This window comes from Triticum dicoccoides, chromosome 2B (assembly GCF_002162155.2).
Source record: "Triticum dicoccoides isolate Atlit2015 ecotype Zavitan chromosome 2B, WEW_v2.0, whole genome shotgun sequence".
Taxonomy (NCBI): domain Eukaryota; kingdom Viridiplantae; phylum Streptophyta; class Magnoliopsida; order Poales; family Poaceae; genus Triticum; species Triticum dicoccoides.
In genome coordinates, this window is record NC_041383.1 from 534,557,183 (window position 1) to 534,573,086 (window position 15,904).

At 45.6% G+C, this 15,904-nt stretch overlaps 1 pseudogene; it reads right to left on the reverse strand.

Annotated features, from left to right (window-relative positions):
- Positions 1-10,039: 10,039 nt before the first annotated feature.
- LOC119364680 lies at positions 10,040-14,219 on the reverse strand (annotated as a pseudogene).
- Positions 14,220-15,904: the final 1,685 nt, after the last annotated feature.

The window sequence follows — 15,904 nt, forward strand, 5'->3', positions numbered from 1 at the left end:
ACCGTACCCACCATTTACTTTCCTCAAAATAGCCATCATACCTACCTATTATGGCATTTCCATAGCCATTCCGAGATATATTGCTATGCAACTTTCCACCGTTCCGTTTATTATGACACGCTCCATCATTGTCATGTTGTCTTGCATGATCGTGTAGTTGACATCGTATTTGTGGCAAAGCCACCATTCATAATTTTTTTCATATATGTCACTCTTGATTCATTGCACATCCAGGTACTCTGTCGAAGGCATTCATATAGAGTCATATTTTGTTCTAAGTATCGAGTTGTAATCCTTGAGTTGCAAATAAATAGAAGTGTGATGATCATCATTATTAGAGCATTGTCCCGTGTGAGGGAAAAAAGGCTAAAGAAGCCAATGAAAAAAAGGAGGCCAAAGAAGCCAAACAAAAAAAATTAGAGAAAAAGAGAGAAGGGACAATGCTACTATCCTTTTTCAACATTTGTGCTTCAAAGTAGCACCATGATCTTCATGATAGAGAGTCTCTTATTTTGTCACTTTCATATACTAGTGGGAATTTTTGTTATAGAACTTGGCTTGTATATTACAATGATGGGCTTCCTCAAAATGCCCTTGGTCTTCATGAGCAAGCAAGTTGGATGCACACCCACTTAGTTTCTTTTGTTGAGCTTTCATGCATTTATAGCTCTAGTGCATCCGTTGCATGGCAATCCCTACTCACTCACATTGATATCTATTCATGGGCATCTCCATAGCCCATTAATACACCTAGTTGATGTGAGACCATATTCCTCCTTTTTTCTTCTCCACAACCACCATTCTATTCCACCTATAGTGCTATGTACATGTCTCATGCTCATGTATTGCGTGAAAATTGAAAAAGTTTGAGAATACTAAAGTATGAAACAATTGCTTGGCTGAAACCGGGGTTGTGCATGATTTGAACATTTTGTGTGACGAAGATGGAGCATAGCCAAACTATATGATTTTGTAGGGATGAACTTTCTTTGGCCATGTTATTTTGAGAAGACATGATTACTTTGTTAGTATGCTTGAAGTATTATTATCTTTATGTCAATATTTAAACTTTTGTCTTGAATCTTTCGGATCTGAACATTCATACCACAATAAAGAAAATTACATTGATAATTATGTTAGGTAGCATTCCACATAAAAAATTATGTTTTTATCATTTACCTACTCGAGGATGAGCAGGAATTAAGCTTGGGGATGCTTGATATGTCTCCAACGTATCTATATTTTTTTATTGTTCCATGCTATTATATTATCTGTTTTGGATGTTTAATGGGCTTTAATATGCTCTTTTATATTATATTTGGGACTAACCTATTAACCGGAGGCCCAATGCCACTTTTTGTTTTTTTGCCTATTTTAGAGTTTTACAAAAAAAGGAATACCAAACAGAGTCCAAACGGAATGAAACCTTCACGATCATCTTTCTTGGACCGAAAGCAATTCAGAAGACTTGGAGTTGAAGTCTGGAACTCCACAAGCAGGCCACGAGGCAGGAGGGCGCGCCCAGGGGGGTAGGCACGCCCCCTACCCTTGTGGGCCCCTCGTAGCTCCACCGACGTACTTATTTCGCCTATATATACTCGTATACCCTTAAAACATCAGGGGGAGCCACGAAACCACTTTTCCACCATCGTAACCTTCTGTACCGATGAGATCCCATCTTGGGGCCTTTTTCGGCGATCTGCCGGAGGGGGAATCGATCACGGAGGGCTTCTACATCGACACCATTGCCTCTCCAATGAAGCGTGAGTAGTTTACCACAGACCTTCGGGTCCATAGTTATTAGCTAGATGGCTTCTTCTCTTTCTTTGATTCTCAATACAAAATTCTCCTCGATGTTCTTGGAGATCTATTTGATGTAATACTCTTTTGCAGTGTGTTTGCCGAGATCCGATGAATTGTGGATTTATGATAAAGATTATCTATGAATATTATTTGGTTCTTTTCTGAATTCTTATATGCATGATTTGATATCTTTGCAAGTCTCTTCGAATTATCGGTTTAATTTGGCCTACTAGATTGATCTTTCTTGCAATGGGAGAAGTGCTTAGCTTTGGGTTCAATCTTGCGGTGTCCTTTCCCAGTGACAGTAGGGGCAGCAAGGCACGTATTGTATTGTTGCCATCGAGGATAAAAAGATGGGGTTTATATCATATTGCTTGAGTTTATCCCTCTACATCATGTCATCTTGCTCAATGCGTTACTCCGTTCTTATAAACTTAATACTCTAGATACATGCTGGATAGCGGTCGATGTGTGGAGTAATAGTAGTAGATGCAAAATCGTTTCGGCCTACTTGACATGAACGTGATGCCTATATTCATGATCATTGCCTTAGATATCTTCATCATTATGCGCTTTTCTATCAATTGTTCGGTAGTAATTTGTTCACCCACCATAATACATGCTATCTTGAGAGAAGCCACTAGTGAAACCTATGGCCCCGGGTCTCTTTCCTATTATATTACATCTCTTTTCCATTATATTGCATCTCGTTTACTATTTTGCAATCTTTACTTTCCAATCTATACAACAAAAATACCAAAAATATTTACTTTATTATCTCTATCAGATCTCACTTTTGCGAGTGACCATGAAGGGATTGACAACCCATTTATCGCGTTGGTTGCAAGGTTCTTGATTGTTTGTGCAGGTACTAGGTGACTTGTGCGTTGTCTCCTACTGGATTGATACCTTGGTTCTCAAAACTAAGGGAAATACTTACGCTACTTTGCTGCATCACCCTTTCCTCTTCAAGGGAAAAACCAACGCAAGCTCAAGAGGTAACACCCGGCAGGTGTGCTCTTGGCAAATAGTGGTGGTTGTGGCTGCTTTCTTGTATCACGACTGAAGGTGGCACCTGATGGAGGTGCTGGTACAGTGGAAGTAGAAGATGCACGCGGTGTCCATGCTGAAGGTTGACCTGCAGAAAAGTTAGTTCGCGCCAATGCTTGTCAATCCTGCACTTCATGTTCGGCTTTACAATCAAGATGGAATAAATGAGTTATATCAGTATACTCCTTATACTCCAGAATGGTCTAAATCTCTCTATTTAATCCACCCATAAAATGTGCAAGCATAGCTTCATTCTCCTCAACAATACCACATCTAATCATGCAAGTTTGTAATTCTTGATAATATTCTTCTACAGAATTTTTTCCTTGTCTTAAACGCTGCAATTTTTGAAGCAATTCACGTTGATAATATGATGGAACCCAACGAGTACGCATAGCAGTTTTCAAAACAACCCAAGTAGCTAGAATAGGATATAATCTACAATCTTCAGACCACCATACACATGCAAAACTAGTGAAAGCACAAACAACAGCAACAACCCGTCTCTCCTCGGGATATTGTAAACACGTAAAACATTGTTCAGTTTCTAGCTCCCAAGTAAGATATATATCAGGAACATATCTACCCTTAAATGGTGGAATATTCAATTTCAGTTTAGGAATATGGTCATGATCTCATACCTGAGGTGGTGGTGCAAGCCTACCATTGCGATTATTTGCATGTGGACGACCTGGTGCTGGTGCTGGTGGTTGCACGTAGTTCTGATTTTGATCAACCTCATCCTCATAATCACCCGCATAATCATCATCCTCCTCGGTACCAGCAGCAGCAGTAGCAGGAGCCAAAGAAGCATCAACAATGGGTACAACAGCAACAGAAGTTTAGCCATCCTCAAGAGGAACACGCTTCGCTCGTCCAAACTGATTCGGAAGGGGGCGTTGTTGTTGTTGTTGCAGAGGTGCGAGAGGTGCAGCCGGCGGTGGTTGTGGAAGACGCACGCGCAATTCATTAAACTTGTTATCGAGCTTTGTTTCGAACGTCTTCTCAATGCCATCTATCTTCTCCATAGCCTCTTCAAATTGTTTAGCACATCTTGCACCTGTCCACTCATCATTTGCTAAAATTTATCATGTAGCTGTTTGTTTTTCATGTTCTCCCAATTAGTCTCATCGGCTTGTGATCCTGCCATGGTTAGCATCAATAGAAATACACAAGAATATGATCCTACAGACTACTAGGAAGCGGTGGTGGTGTGTCATAAACCCGTCAAGTGAATCTCAAATTCTTACCAGTTCTTACCCAACAGCGGGTGGTGATCGGCAACCGTTGTAGTCAAAACTCTCAAAGCTTGGATAGAGCGATGGCCAGGGAGAGTCAAACGCACAACGTAGATATATTTGGAGCTGGGAAGGCTTATGATATGGTAGCAAAAAGGGTCAGCAATAATCAATTCAGAGATGCAAAGTTGAATAAACGCTTAACGACGATACTGTGCTGGTCCTAGGCTAGACCGTGCTAGAGACGCGAGCCTAGAACACTAACAAAATCACGGCGCGGCATGTAATCAAGGGAGGATCACACTCTGAATTTTGTTCACTTTTTTTGCTCTGCAACATTTTTTTTTTGAAAAAGTCTACAAGAGGTCTAAAACCTGCCTAGCCAGAATTTTCCAAACTTAGTTTTTTTACGTGGAACTATTTTTCTACTATGGGTAGCACGGAAGTTGGGGAGTTTGACTTGGTCACGACTCGTAGTATCGCGTGATCTGGAACTCGAAAATAAAGAAACAAATACTGGACTCAGACTAGGACTGGTGGCGGAGATGAATCTGGTGGAACTTGGACTAGTGATGATGGTATATGATGGGCGGTGGAGCACGGACTGGTGGTGAATCTGTGATGGAGGTGGACTCGGATTATCGTGATGGCGGTGAATATGTGGTATATGGCAGCGGTGTTGACAATGGTGGTATATGGCAACGGTGACGATGATGGTGGTATATGGCAGCGGTGATGACGATGGTGGTATATGGTAGCGGTGATGACGATGGTGGTATATGGCAGCGGTGATGACGGTAGAACAGCGACAGCGTGACAACTTGTGAATAGAACTCGAAACTCTAAAGGACTAGACACTAAGATCAGCAACTCAACACGATGATGCAACCGCAAATTCAACAAAGCAAAAACTCTAAAAAGACTATGCAAAGGCTCAGATTGGTTCGGATAGGACGAACTAACCCTATTTTTTTTGCTTTTTCATGGACTATAGGTATGAAGAACATACTCGATCTAAACTATGAAAAACTGTAAAATCTCACTGAGCAACCTGAAAATCTGATACCACTTGATAGAGGCAAATGTGTCCCGTCTTTCGATGAGATGGTGGCTATTGTTTTGGTGGAATTCGGCTTCAACGATCCGACTATGAACGTGCGAGGACGTCGTGCCTTAGCAATCGCTAAACCAACTTCGAGAGGTTATTGACCACGCTGGAGCACGATCAACCTGACCACGAAGATCTATTTCCTGCAAGCAAACAAAGAACATGCAAGAAACTAAGATTGCAATCTGGATATTGCGAATAACAGAGGTAAGCTTTATTCATGAAGGTGGGGTTCTGTGACGTCTTCGTCTGGTCGTTGAACACAAACGAAACACGCAAAGTTGCAGCTATGGCAAACTTTTAATCTAAACAAAACCCAAAGTCTAAACGACGCCCTAAGGGTTGTATATATGGAGGAAGAGAGAGGGGGGGGGATTCCGTGGCCCTTGGGGAAGGGGTCCGAAATCAACCCTATCTCTTATTTCCCCACACATATGGACTCTAAAAACAGCCTATATTTATGTATTTCGAAATTACATGGGCCTGGCCCAATAATAAGGTAACGCAACACCTAGAATAGACTCTGGACGAAATTTATGAAGTGGCATCTTGTATATTTCGTCCAAGGCTTCATGCACTCATTATGATGGCTTCAAAGTCATGAAATCATCACTTGTAACTCCGTTCTTGTTCCCCTTGCGCATGCCATCATCTCCATGATTGGTCTTGCTCCAGTGTTCTTCCCTCTTATCCATGCCAGACCCTTCATTTGTAAGGAAAACAAATGTATCCCATTTAAGCAGCAGCATATTCTCATGAGCATTAGAACCATTACCAAGAAACGAAAGTACCTGATAATTTAATTGGCGTGCGCTAGTTCTAGTAATCGGTCCAGTATATGTAGCAGTAGGGGCTGTGGGTGTAACAATGGTACTGATGTCCTCATCAGCGAGGCTACTTATTAATTGATATGTTTTTCTTATTCAGAATTTTCCAAAGAGCCTATCTATGAGTTGTGGTATCGAACCTGATGAAGAAGGCTCTGCTGGAATACGCCTTACCGCAAGGGGCTCGGTCACCACTTGTGCGTACGACATGGACACAGACGGTCGCACGCACTTCAGCTCGATTGGGTGGAAGAACTTCCTCGTTGGTTAGTATCTTCGTGTTGGACATGCCATCCTAATTACTATCAGGAACACCCACCGCCATGGCTTGAGGATGATGGTCATCGTCGATATCATCTAGAACTACATATGTGTGTGGCTGTATGACTACCCCTAGTAGACTGCTATATGTTGTATGACTACCTAGTACTGCTTATCATATATGCTACTGTATGAACCATATATGTGTGTGAGGATGCATGTTGACTATATATGAGTACCTATAATGCTTAATGATATTGTATGACTATATGGTATTGTGGTTAATGATATTGTTATCTAGTATATGTGAAATTGTAGTTTATTAAAACGTGGTACTGTTCTACATAAATAGGAAGCAGAAAAAAAATGTTGAAAGATACAGCAGCAGCGCGGGGACAGAAAAGCGCTACTACTACTTAATAGTAGCGCGTGTCACCCGCGCTACTGATGGCATTAAAACCTGCGCTAGTAGTGGTAATTCCGGTGAATCAATAGATCTGATCCTTTTCACACAAAAATAATACGGTTGAAGGCAGATTAAACATACAGACCATAAATGTCAATGAGAGTATCAAGTGATTCTAGTTAAGATCACCTCCAAACAAGTCGGCGGTTTGGGATCGACTGCGATCATGAAAGCAAAAGGTACAAACCAAAGAAAAAAAGGCCAGGATTTGTTCATACAATCATTGCGAAGTCAAAGTTGAAACTTCTGTGCACCGGTTACAAGTCAAAGTTGAAACTTCTATGCAGTGGTTACTCTATCAAGAGCATCGTGGACGGAGACATGGCTTGAAGGTTATGTGTAGTGTTTCTCTAGTGCTTGTCACTGGTCCAAGCTGATCTTCACGGGAGCAATGCACACAACTGTCAGTGAATCCAAGACGATGGCTTTCTCGGGTCAGACTGAGTCCCGCTACCCATTCGCCGTCTCCTCATAGGCAATCATGAATGGCTGGTGCATTAACAAGAAAAGCTTGGTCGAAGTTGTTGCTCTTCGACGTGTGTGGCATTGTTCAAGATGCGGCTTGTAGATCCGTTTAGGGCTGGCTCCTTTGTGTTGTGTTTGTAGTAGATGTGATGTCTAATCGTTTGATTAGCTCGGGTGTGGAATTTCAACTATGTTTGTTCGCAGCAAGTTGTAGTCTCCTCTATTTGTCTTCTGTCTTTTATAAAATCAAGATGATGTCTCACGCCTTGCTGTGGGAACCTTGCTGTGGGAACCTTGGTAAAATGTATGCATAAATTTTAAAATGCTCTTGAGATATATTTTGAAAAAAATCAAGTATATGAAGAATATGACAAAATGTTGTGTAAAAGAAGAGACTATTGGGCTGAAGTCTCACGGGGTGCCATTTTTAACAAAAATATGAAACATGACCTACATATATTTATGTAGGTTATGCTACAAAGATGTGTAACATGATCATCTATGCCCGCACAAAAAAAGTGAAGCAAACTAACATGCATGCTTGTTGAGGTGGCATGGTTGCACGAAAAGATTAGTGCATAAATTGTAACTTACGACCGCACATTAGATCGTCATGCAACTATTTAAAAATAAAGGGTATTTAAGAATAGATGATATGAAACACATTTGCATATTCGCGAAAAAAACGCCGGAGAAACAAATAGTGTAGTACTTGAAAAAAAATGCATAGTCCAAGCAAACCTTTCGGTGTTTTGAACCGCAAGGACACTTTCACTTGGTTCACCGCGTGTCTTCTCCACGGGCAAATGCCAACCGCCAAGTCTCTTTTGTGCAAAACATGTAGTGCTCTTCTTTCTGGTCACCCCTCGCCGTCCTCGGTCGTCACGTCGTACCCACTGACACGTGGGACCCGGGGCTGACGTAAGTGCGGCCAGCTTATCGCGTGCGCGTAAGCGTATAGAGCGAGCCAGCCATGGATTACGTAGCAGCGGCGAGGAAGGACGGGCGAGACCCGCTAGAGCCAAGGCATTTGATGCACGGATGGATGGATGGATGGATAGAGCCGTCGCAGACGGACGGATGGGCGTTGTCTGTTGGCCGCCACCGTGGGCCTACACGTGTAGCACGTGGCCCGCACACGTGGTGCTCTGCGTGACGGAGCGACGCCGCCGGATCGCGCCCGATCGGGCGTGTGCGTCCCGGAACCGCACGGGGATAAGCGTGACTGCGTACATGGTGGACCGGTTCCACGGAGCCCCTTTGCTACCGGCTACCACCCCGGCGCGCTATCGCTTTGGATTCGCTGGTTGGACTTGGATGGCTGAGCTTCTGATTCGGCTGGCCCGCAGCTAGAGATCGAGATAGAGTCGTTGAGTCCATAAAAAAGGACAGTTTTTTTTCCTTTTCTCCACCGCGCAATGGAAAATGCGGCTCGAGATTAACGATTTTGTTTTTTTTGTAGTACACGATACGTACTGCCAGAAAAATGTGTTTTCTTCCAAGGAGATAAGGTGTGTGCATTAATTAACACATTTCTTGATTAGTTGCGCGACCGTGACGTGATGTGATCGGTTGGGCCATAGTAGAGCGGGGGATTTGGGGCATTCGCGTTTGGTGGCTCCGGTTTGTTTCCGAAGGGGAAAAAAGGCCATCACCTGCCGCGGCGCAGCAATCGGGCCATGAATGCGACGTCTTCTTTCTTTCCTGTTTGCTTTGCCTTTCCACGGTCCATGCCCGGCAGCGGCAGCTCCGGACCTCTCGTTCTCCTCCTCCTCTACGTGGCGTAGGCGCCCGCACCGGCAGCGTTTCAACACGTCTCCGCGCAGGCGCAGGGGCTCCTTCGCGGCGAAGCACGGGTCGCCCTCCGTCGGGCAAACGACCCGACCTGCTGCAACAGGGTAGATGGATTCCTTTTTCACTACTTGTAGCGGCTAGTTTCGTCTGCTGTCAGCGCTTACGTGCGCGTCGGAGGGCACGGCACGTTGCGCGTGTCGCGGCTTGGCGGGCACGAAAGCTTCCGTCCGATCCTCGTCCACCGGGAAAAGTCGGGTGCGGCCGTGACCGCAGCAGCACTGCTAGAGCACGCGCTTGTGTCGTCGTGTCGTGCCTGGTGGCAAGCGGAGGAGGGAGGGGCGCGCGGGCGGCGAGAAGGCCACTCGTTTTGTTGCGCCATTTTTTTTCTTTTCTGCCTGCCGAAGGAAAGCAAAAGCGGGGATTGTCTTTCGATCTGGTACTGAGTGCGTACGTGATGTTGGTTGACTCACTCGTCTGGCTTGCTTCGTTGCCGAGCTGGTCTCTTCCTTCTTTGCGATGTTTCCGATGTATAGGTGGCTGGCGGTGCGCCCAAGCATCTGACGGCCCCGATGTTTCTTCTTTGCTCGTGGACGCTGGTCAGGAACCACGCGCGGGGCAAAGGGGTAGCTCACAGGTAGATGGCCCTCTGGGCTGGGCTGCGACGGCTGGGGGGAGCGGCGCGAGGATGAACAGGGAGATTGGGCTCGGGCGCACTGTGGTCGCGCTCTGGGGCACGCCGCAGTCGTGGTCACCATGCTAAAAGCATGCTCTGGGGTGCCAAGGGGTTTAAGACCTTGTCTGGGAGGTTGTTCGTTGCTGGTTTGAGCATCAGGGAGGGAGGAGGGCCACAGGCTTGCGATACGATAGTGCAAATGTTTTCAAGCTACAAAACAACAGCAAAATGTTGGTGCTTGGCAATTGGTCATGATCATCAATCCTGGATCTAAAGTTCCTCTCAGGTGGCTTGTTTGGGATGGGGATTCAACTTGCAAAAATTCGTATAAAAAGGATCGTTGAAAAATACACTTGCTTCACAAAGCGCCAAAAAGGACAGGGGGGGTTTTGGGTGCTCTGCTCCAAACTAGAGCAAAGTCTGGGTCCAAGCTTTTGCTTATATATGCTTTATATGCATATATACGAGAGTGTCTAGAAATAATTTCAGAATTTCAGCATCACCAGAAAATATAGGTGCTTCACAATGGCATCAAATGGGCAGAATGGATTCTAGGGGCTCCATAAAAATGAGATAAATCTTGGGTCATTGCTTGGTGGATCTGGCAGTATATTCATAGGAGAAGGTCCATGAAGCTGCGGACGAAGCATTCCTTCAGAGTTTCAAGTGTATCCTCTGAAACAAAAGAGGGTTTCAGTCAGAGGTAGAAAACGCAACGTCCACTATATACCACTAATCGTCCACCAAGTGAACAAAAACATTGTCATAAAACTAATTGGTCGTTAACACAAAACAAAGGAAATCCATGTGGAAAACTGTCATGAATTGATCGTACAACAAACGTTCACTACACTATCAATTAATCGGTATCAAAGGATTGAAATTCCTTGTACGAGTTGCTATGGATGTCAGCAATAGGTCAATTCAGGCAGTTGAAACAACAGGGAGGGATAAGAGGTTTAGCTGTGGTTCTAGGAAGCAAAACTTAGACCTAACAACAAACGACATAGCCACCAGACTCACAAAAAGTTTTGTGGGTACTGCTCCAAGGAACACCCTAAATCCTTACTATTAAGAAGACCACTAGATAAAAGAAGGTAGAGTCAATTCTTCAGTTCAATGAAGAAAGACACGAGCCATATAAATTGCAAACAGTTGAGTACTGAGAAGAACCAAGAGATAACAAATAAAATAAAGCAAAGTCAATTCCTCAGCCCAATACAATAGACACATGATGCATATTAGTTGGCAAACATTTGACGATCTCAAGTTTTGCATCAGTTTGCGTAGGATTCAACCTACACAAAAAGTAATATGAGGGTTGGACTAGTGCGGATGCATCCCACCACGCTCACTCACTGCTGCTACACAAGGGAAAAAAATGCTAATGCATTGCTGACCGGTAAATCATAGCTTCAAAAGAGCTCAACATCCAGATGGCATTATCTTTCCTCAGAGAAAAGAAGAGACTATGTTACTTTAAAATACTAGTAGTCATGCATGTACCTGTTGTTCAACAGTCCACTTGCAAGAGCTGAATTCAGAACTTTGCAAACATTAGGCCAACATTTACCGCTGCCAAAAATTAAGCCCCAGATTGCATTGCTAAGTAGCAGTACTAGTAATGCAAGTAAGAAGTGGGACACACAAACCAAGTAATAATTAAGACAACAAACGATAGTTCCACTAAAGGTGATCTTACCTAGGATCAACCTGTTTCTTACATGTTGCAAGGCAAGGCATATCCAAAATAAAAAAGCAGGGGACTAGACAGTAATTAGGAGCAATTACTTATTGAAAGCATAGCCTTGTCAGTCGGTCATCGAGATCCTCAGAGTCGAACGAAGATCTGCCGGCGCCTTATGGAATCTGTTGCAAGGCCAGCTGAGAGTCCGGGATGTTGATGGTGTAGCTGGAGAGAAGGTGGATGATCGTCGAAGGACGGTCAGCAACGAGGACAAACTTCTTGTCCTTCTTGATGAAATCGGCAGTTTCAGAGATCTTCTCTACTTTTCTGTCCTTGATGTCGCACTTGCATATACTCCCTCCGTCCGAAAATACTTGTCATCAAAATGGACAAAAAGGGATGTATCTAGAACTAAAATACATCTAGATACATCCCCTTTTATTCATTTTGATGACAAGTATTTCCGGACGGAGGGAGTACGAGCGGACGAACCCAGATTTTCAGTGTAGTAGATGCAGTTTGCCTCAATGCCTAAGAACTTATCAGCATCGACAGCCAGGCACCTCTGATGACCAATGAAAATGGCATAGTTGTTGATGGTATCCACATCCTCCATCTTAAAGTCTTTGTCTGTTTTAAAAATAAAGAACGATTCCTCTGCACTCCCGACAAGTAGCATTTCTCTACCCAAAGCCACTGGAAAACAAAGGTGGTTTGCATCTGGAGTCATCAGCAATCTGCATAAACGAGCAATCACTACAAGCCCTATGGTGTTTGTGTAGAACTACCACAATTCGCGTTAGGGTTCCAAAAAACTACCACAAATTTGTTTGTGACTGATAACTACCAAAATCGTCGTCGGCTGTTTCAAAAAATCCAAAACGCTCGTGGCTAAGAAATTAAACCGGTTTATGATAGGTCGGGCCGCAGCTAAACGAACCGTCTGTTTGACCGTTCATTTGACCGTTAACTGACATGTGGGATCCTCCTCCCTCTCCTTCTTCTCTCCCTTATCTCTCTGCCAGCCGGCAAGGAGGAGCAGCAGGCGCGGCCGGCAAGGAGCAGCAGCTCCTCCTGGACAGAGCCCGTCGCCCATCTGGAGGATCCCCGCCTCCACGTCGAGGCCGGCGCCACCACCTCGAGCCGGCGCCGCCATGGACCACCACCAAGACCCGGCGCCGAGGTCGGCCACACTGCCGCCATGAAGGAGGTGCACAGGCCCGACGAGCCCCGTCTCCCTGCCGAGGCCGGCCACACCGCGACCACCTCGAGCCGGCGCCGCCATCGACCGGCCCGTAGAGCTGCTCCACCGCTGACCACTCTGCTGCCCGCGACATGGCCGGCGGCCCATCGAGTTGCTCCACCGCAGGCAACGTGGCTTCCCACGACCTGCCACCGCCGAGCCGCGGACGCCTCGAGCTGCTCCACCACCGGCGCCGCCATGGACAAGCCTGTCGAGCTGCTCCACCGCCGGCGCCATTCCTCGTGGCGGACGCGGCTTCTCCCAGGGGACCCGATTGCTTTTTTTAAAATTTATAGGGACCCGATTGCTTTTTTAAAAAAACTTATAGGGTCTATTCTGTAAAAACAATTAGGCCATATACTTTGAGATATTTTTTATTAGAGTGTAAGAGACACTGACATGTAGGCCCCACATGTCAGCTAACGGTCAAACAAACGGTCAAATAGACGGTTTGTTAGGTGTGGGCCCGGCCTGTCATAATTGCGATCAATTGCAAAGCAGTCAGCGATTTGGGTTTTTTGAAACAGCCGACATCGATTTTGGTAGTTATCAGTCACAAACAAATTTGTGGTAGTTTTTTGGAACCCTAACACGAATTGTGGTAGTTTTATGCTATTCACTCCCCACGAGCGCATTACGGAAGAAAACATAAGCTGCTTGCTGAACCTTGTGGACGACGGAACTCTTATTGTCGGGATAGGCCGAGTAAATCTCGTGAGATGAGTCGGCGAACAAGGTGAGCTTGAGGGCAGAGTTGGCAAAGGAGACAGCAGCGTATCCCACCTCGGGGGGCACAAGCGCCATGAAACGGATGATGACGCCGGTGAGAGGGTTGAGGACGCTGGCAGAGTGAGGAGGGCTTTTGTCCGCCAGGACCAAGTAGCCATTGCGAGTTGTGGCAACGACGTAGTGGTCGCTGAGCAGCGGGAGCTTTCTGTGGAGGAAGCGGGCGCTTTCAGTGTTCAGCAGGAGCAGCTTCCCTTCGCTCTGGAAGTCCTCGTCGAGGACGATCCACCGGCGCGGCTAGAAGCAGGGGTCGGAGGTGTCCCTCATGGGGTCGTCGGTGGCGGCGCGCCAGCCAGGGCAAACGGCGCGGAAGTGAATGTAGCAGTCGATGTCGTTGGTGGACAGGAGGGAGTCGCCGACGCGGCGGACGAAGTCGGGCGGAAGCCTCATGGCCGGAACCACCGGCGAGGCTTGGGAAAAACTCGAGTCTTCCTTAACACTTTTGGCCTGCGGAAGAAGAGCAGGGGTGGCCAAGGGCGGCGGAACGTCCCCGGGCGCGGCCGCCATTGCCGCACGCACCAGTTCTTGCAACATTAACGCGCTCCTTCTAGTCTAGTCACAAAACCCCAATGTCTGACTCTGATCCTCCCTGTGAAAAACAAAAGGCACGGATTTTTGTAAATAAAACTGAAAATTAGCAAACAATCGCACATAAAGGAGGAACTGGAGCAGGATTAAGCTACCAGATCTACAGATCAGAGCGGCAGCAGAGCAGAACAGATGAGATACAAACGAAACGGAGGAGGATCCGGCTCCGGAATGGAGAGGGGGGAAGAGGGGAGAAGCCGAGAAGCAGCAGCACGCCCAGTCCGGTCGAATTCAATGCCGTGCGTCCAAACTACTCTTACTACGGTGTCACGCTGAAATAGATGCAGACATACATAATGTCTGAATACATCTATTTATCTACTACATCCGTAATGTCAAATACGCTATAAAACGGAGGGAGTATTTCGGTAAGTATAATTTCAAAAAGAAAAAGTATTATTAGTCTGGTTTTCGAAAAAGCTCAAGCGAAAATAGTACTCTCGATATCGCCATGTAAAATATACATGTTCACTCAGGTAGAGTAGGCCATTTTGAAGGCCAAGCTGTCTGGCTCTCGTAATCTCATCCATGCCTTGAGGCGTTGTGACGTATGCGGTATGCCGCATGTATTGCCACTCTTTATATACGGTTATTAAATACGCAGGGTGTCGTGGGCTGCTGTGCTTGGTTTGTACATGTGTGATGTGCCTCGTGTGCCTTGATAGACTGGTCACCCCTTTCCTTTACCGTGCTAGACACAACCCTTTTCTTCATGGATGGGATGGAGTTCTTCCTCGAGAAGTGTGATTCAGGGTAATCTAGTGTTAGATCTCGCCCGTTTTGTCCTGTCTAGCTTTCAAATTCGTGTGGGAGGGAGGGTGATTTTTTTTGTCTCATCCCTATTTTCACCTCGGTCGGTGACTATATAAAATAGTTTGTTCAATTGGGTTTGGTTGCTTGTTCTCTTCCAGATTAGACGCTGGAGGTACCTTGGAGGAGGTAGTCGCTGGAGTGCAGGTGATCATTTTTTTCTATTCCTATGTCTCGCGCAAGATGATCGGATGTCTTCTGATGCAGGCAATAAAGTAAGACATACTGGGGAAAAGAAAAGAGAGTTTGCAACTAGGAGAAACCATAGTGACGGAGGAGATTTTCGGCTCGTACAATGCTGGTAGCGAGTTGGTTGCCCGCTTCAAAAGACTTGACCCCTGAGAATATAAACGTTGGGTGGTCGTGTCACACAAGGTGCCTACTGTACGCTAAGGTAATTAAATTCGACAAATCAATTATTTTTTACATTGCAATTATAGCTTGTAACGGGCTAATAGGTCCTTATCTGGAGATGAGTAGCTGGTTACAAACATGCAATTTAGAACAGTTTTCCATGTCCCTAATCAGAAAACATTAACAAGTTGGTTATTGCCTATTTGTTGTGATTATTTTGGCATAATTAGAATTGGCAAGGATGGAGAGAGAGAGAGATGGAGAGAGAGATGAATCACAGCAGAGTGACTTCTCTTCAGTGTTCGATATGTGCCTATGCTGGTAACAAGACAGTAATGTTATTAATCTAGCTTTCTGTTGGGAAACATAGCATGCAATTTCAAAAAAAAATCCTACACTCATGTAAGATCTATCTAGGAGATGCATAGCAACGAGAGGGGGAGAGTGTGCCCACGTACCCTCGTAGACCGAAAGCGAAAGCGTTAACTTAACGCGGTTGATGTAGTCGAACATTTTCTCAAATCAACCGATCAAGTACTGAACGTACGTCACCTCCGAGTTCTGCACACGTTCAGCTCGATGAGGTCCCTCGAACTCTTGATCCAGTAGAGGCACGAAGGAGTCGATGAGTTTCGTCAGCACGACGACGTAGTGACGGTGTTGGTGATGTGATCCGCGCAGGGCTCCGTCTAAGCACTACGACAATATGACTGGAGGAGAAAACGGTGGAGGGGGGCACCGCACACGACTA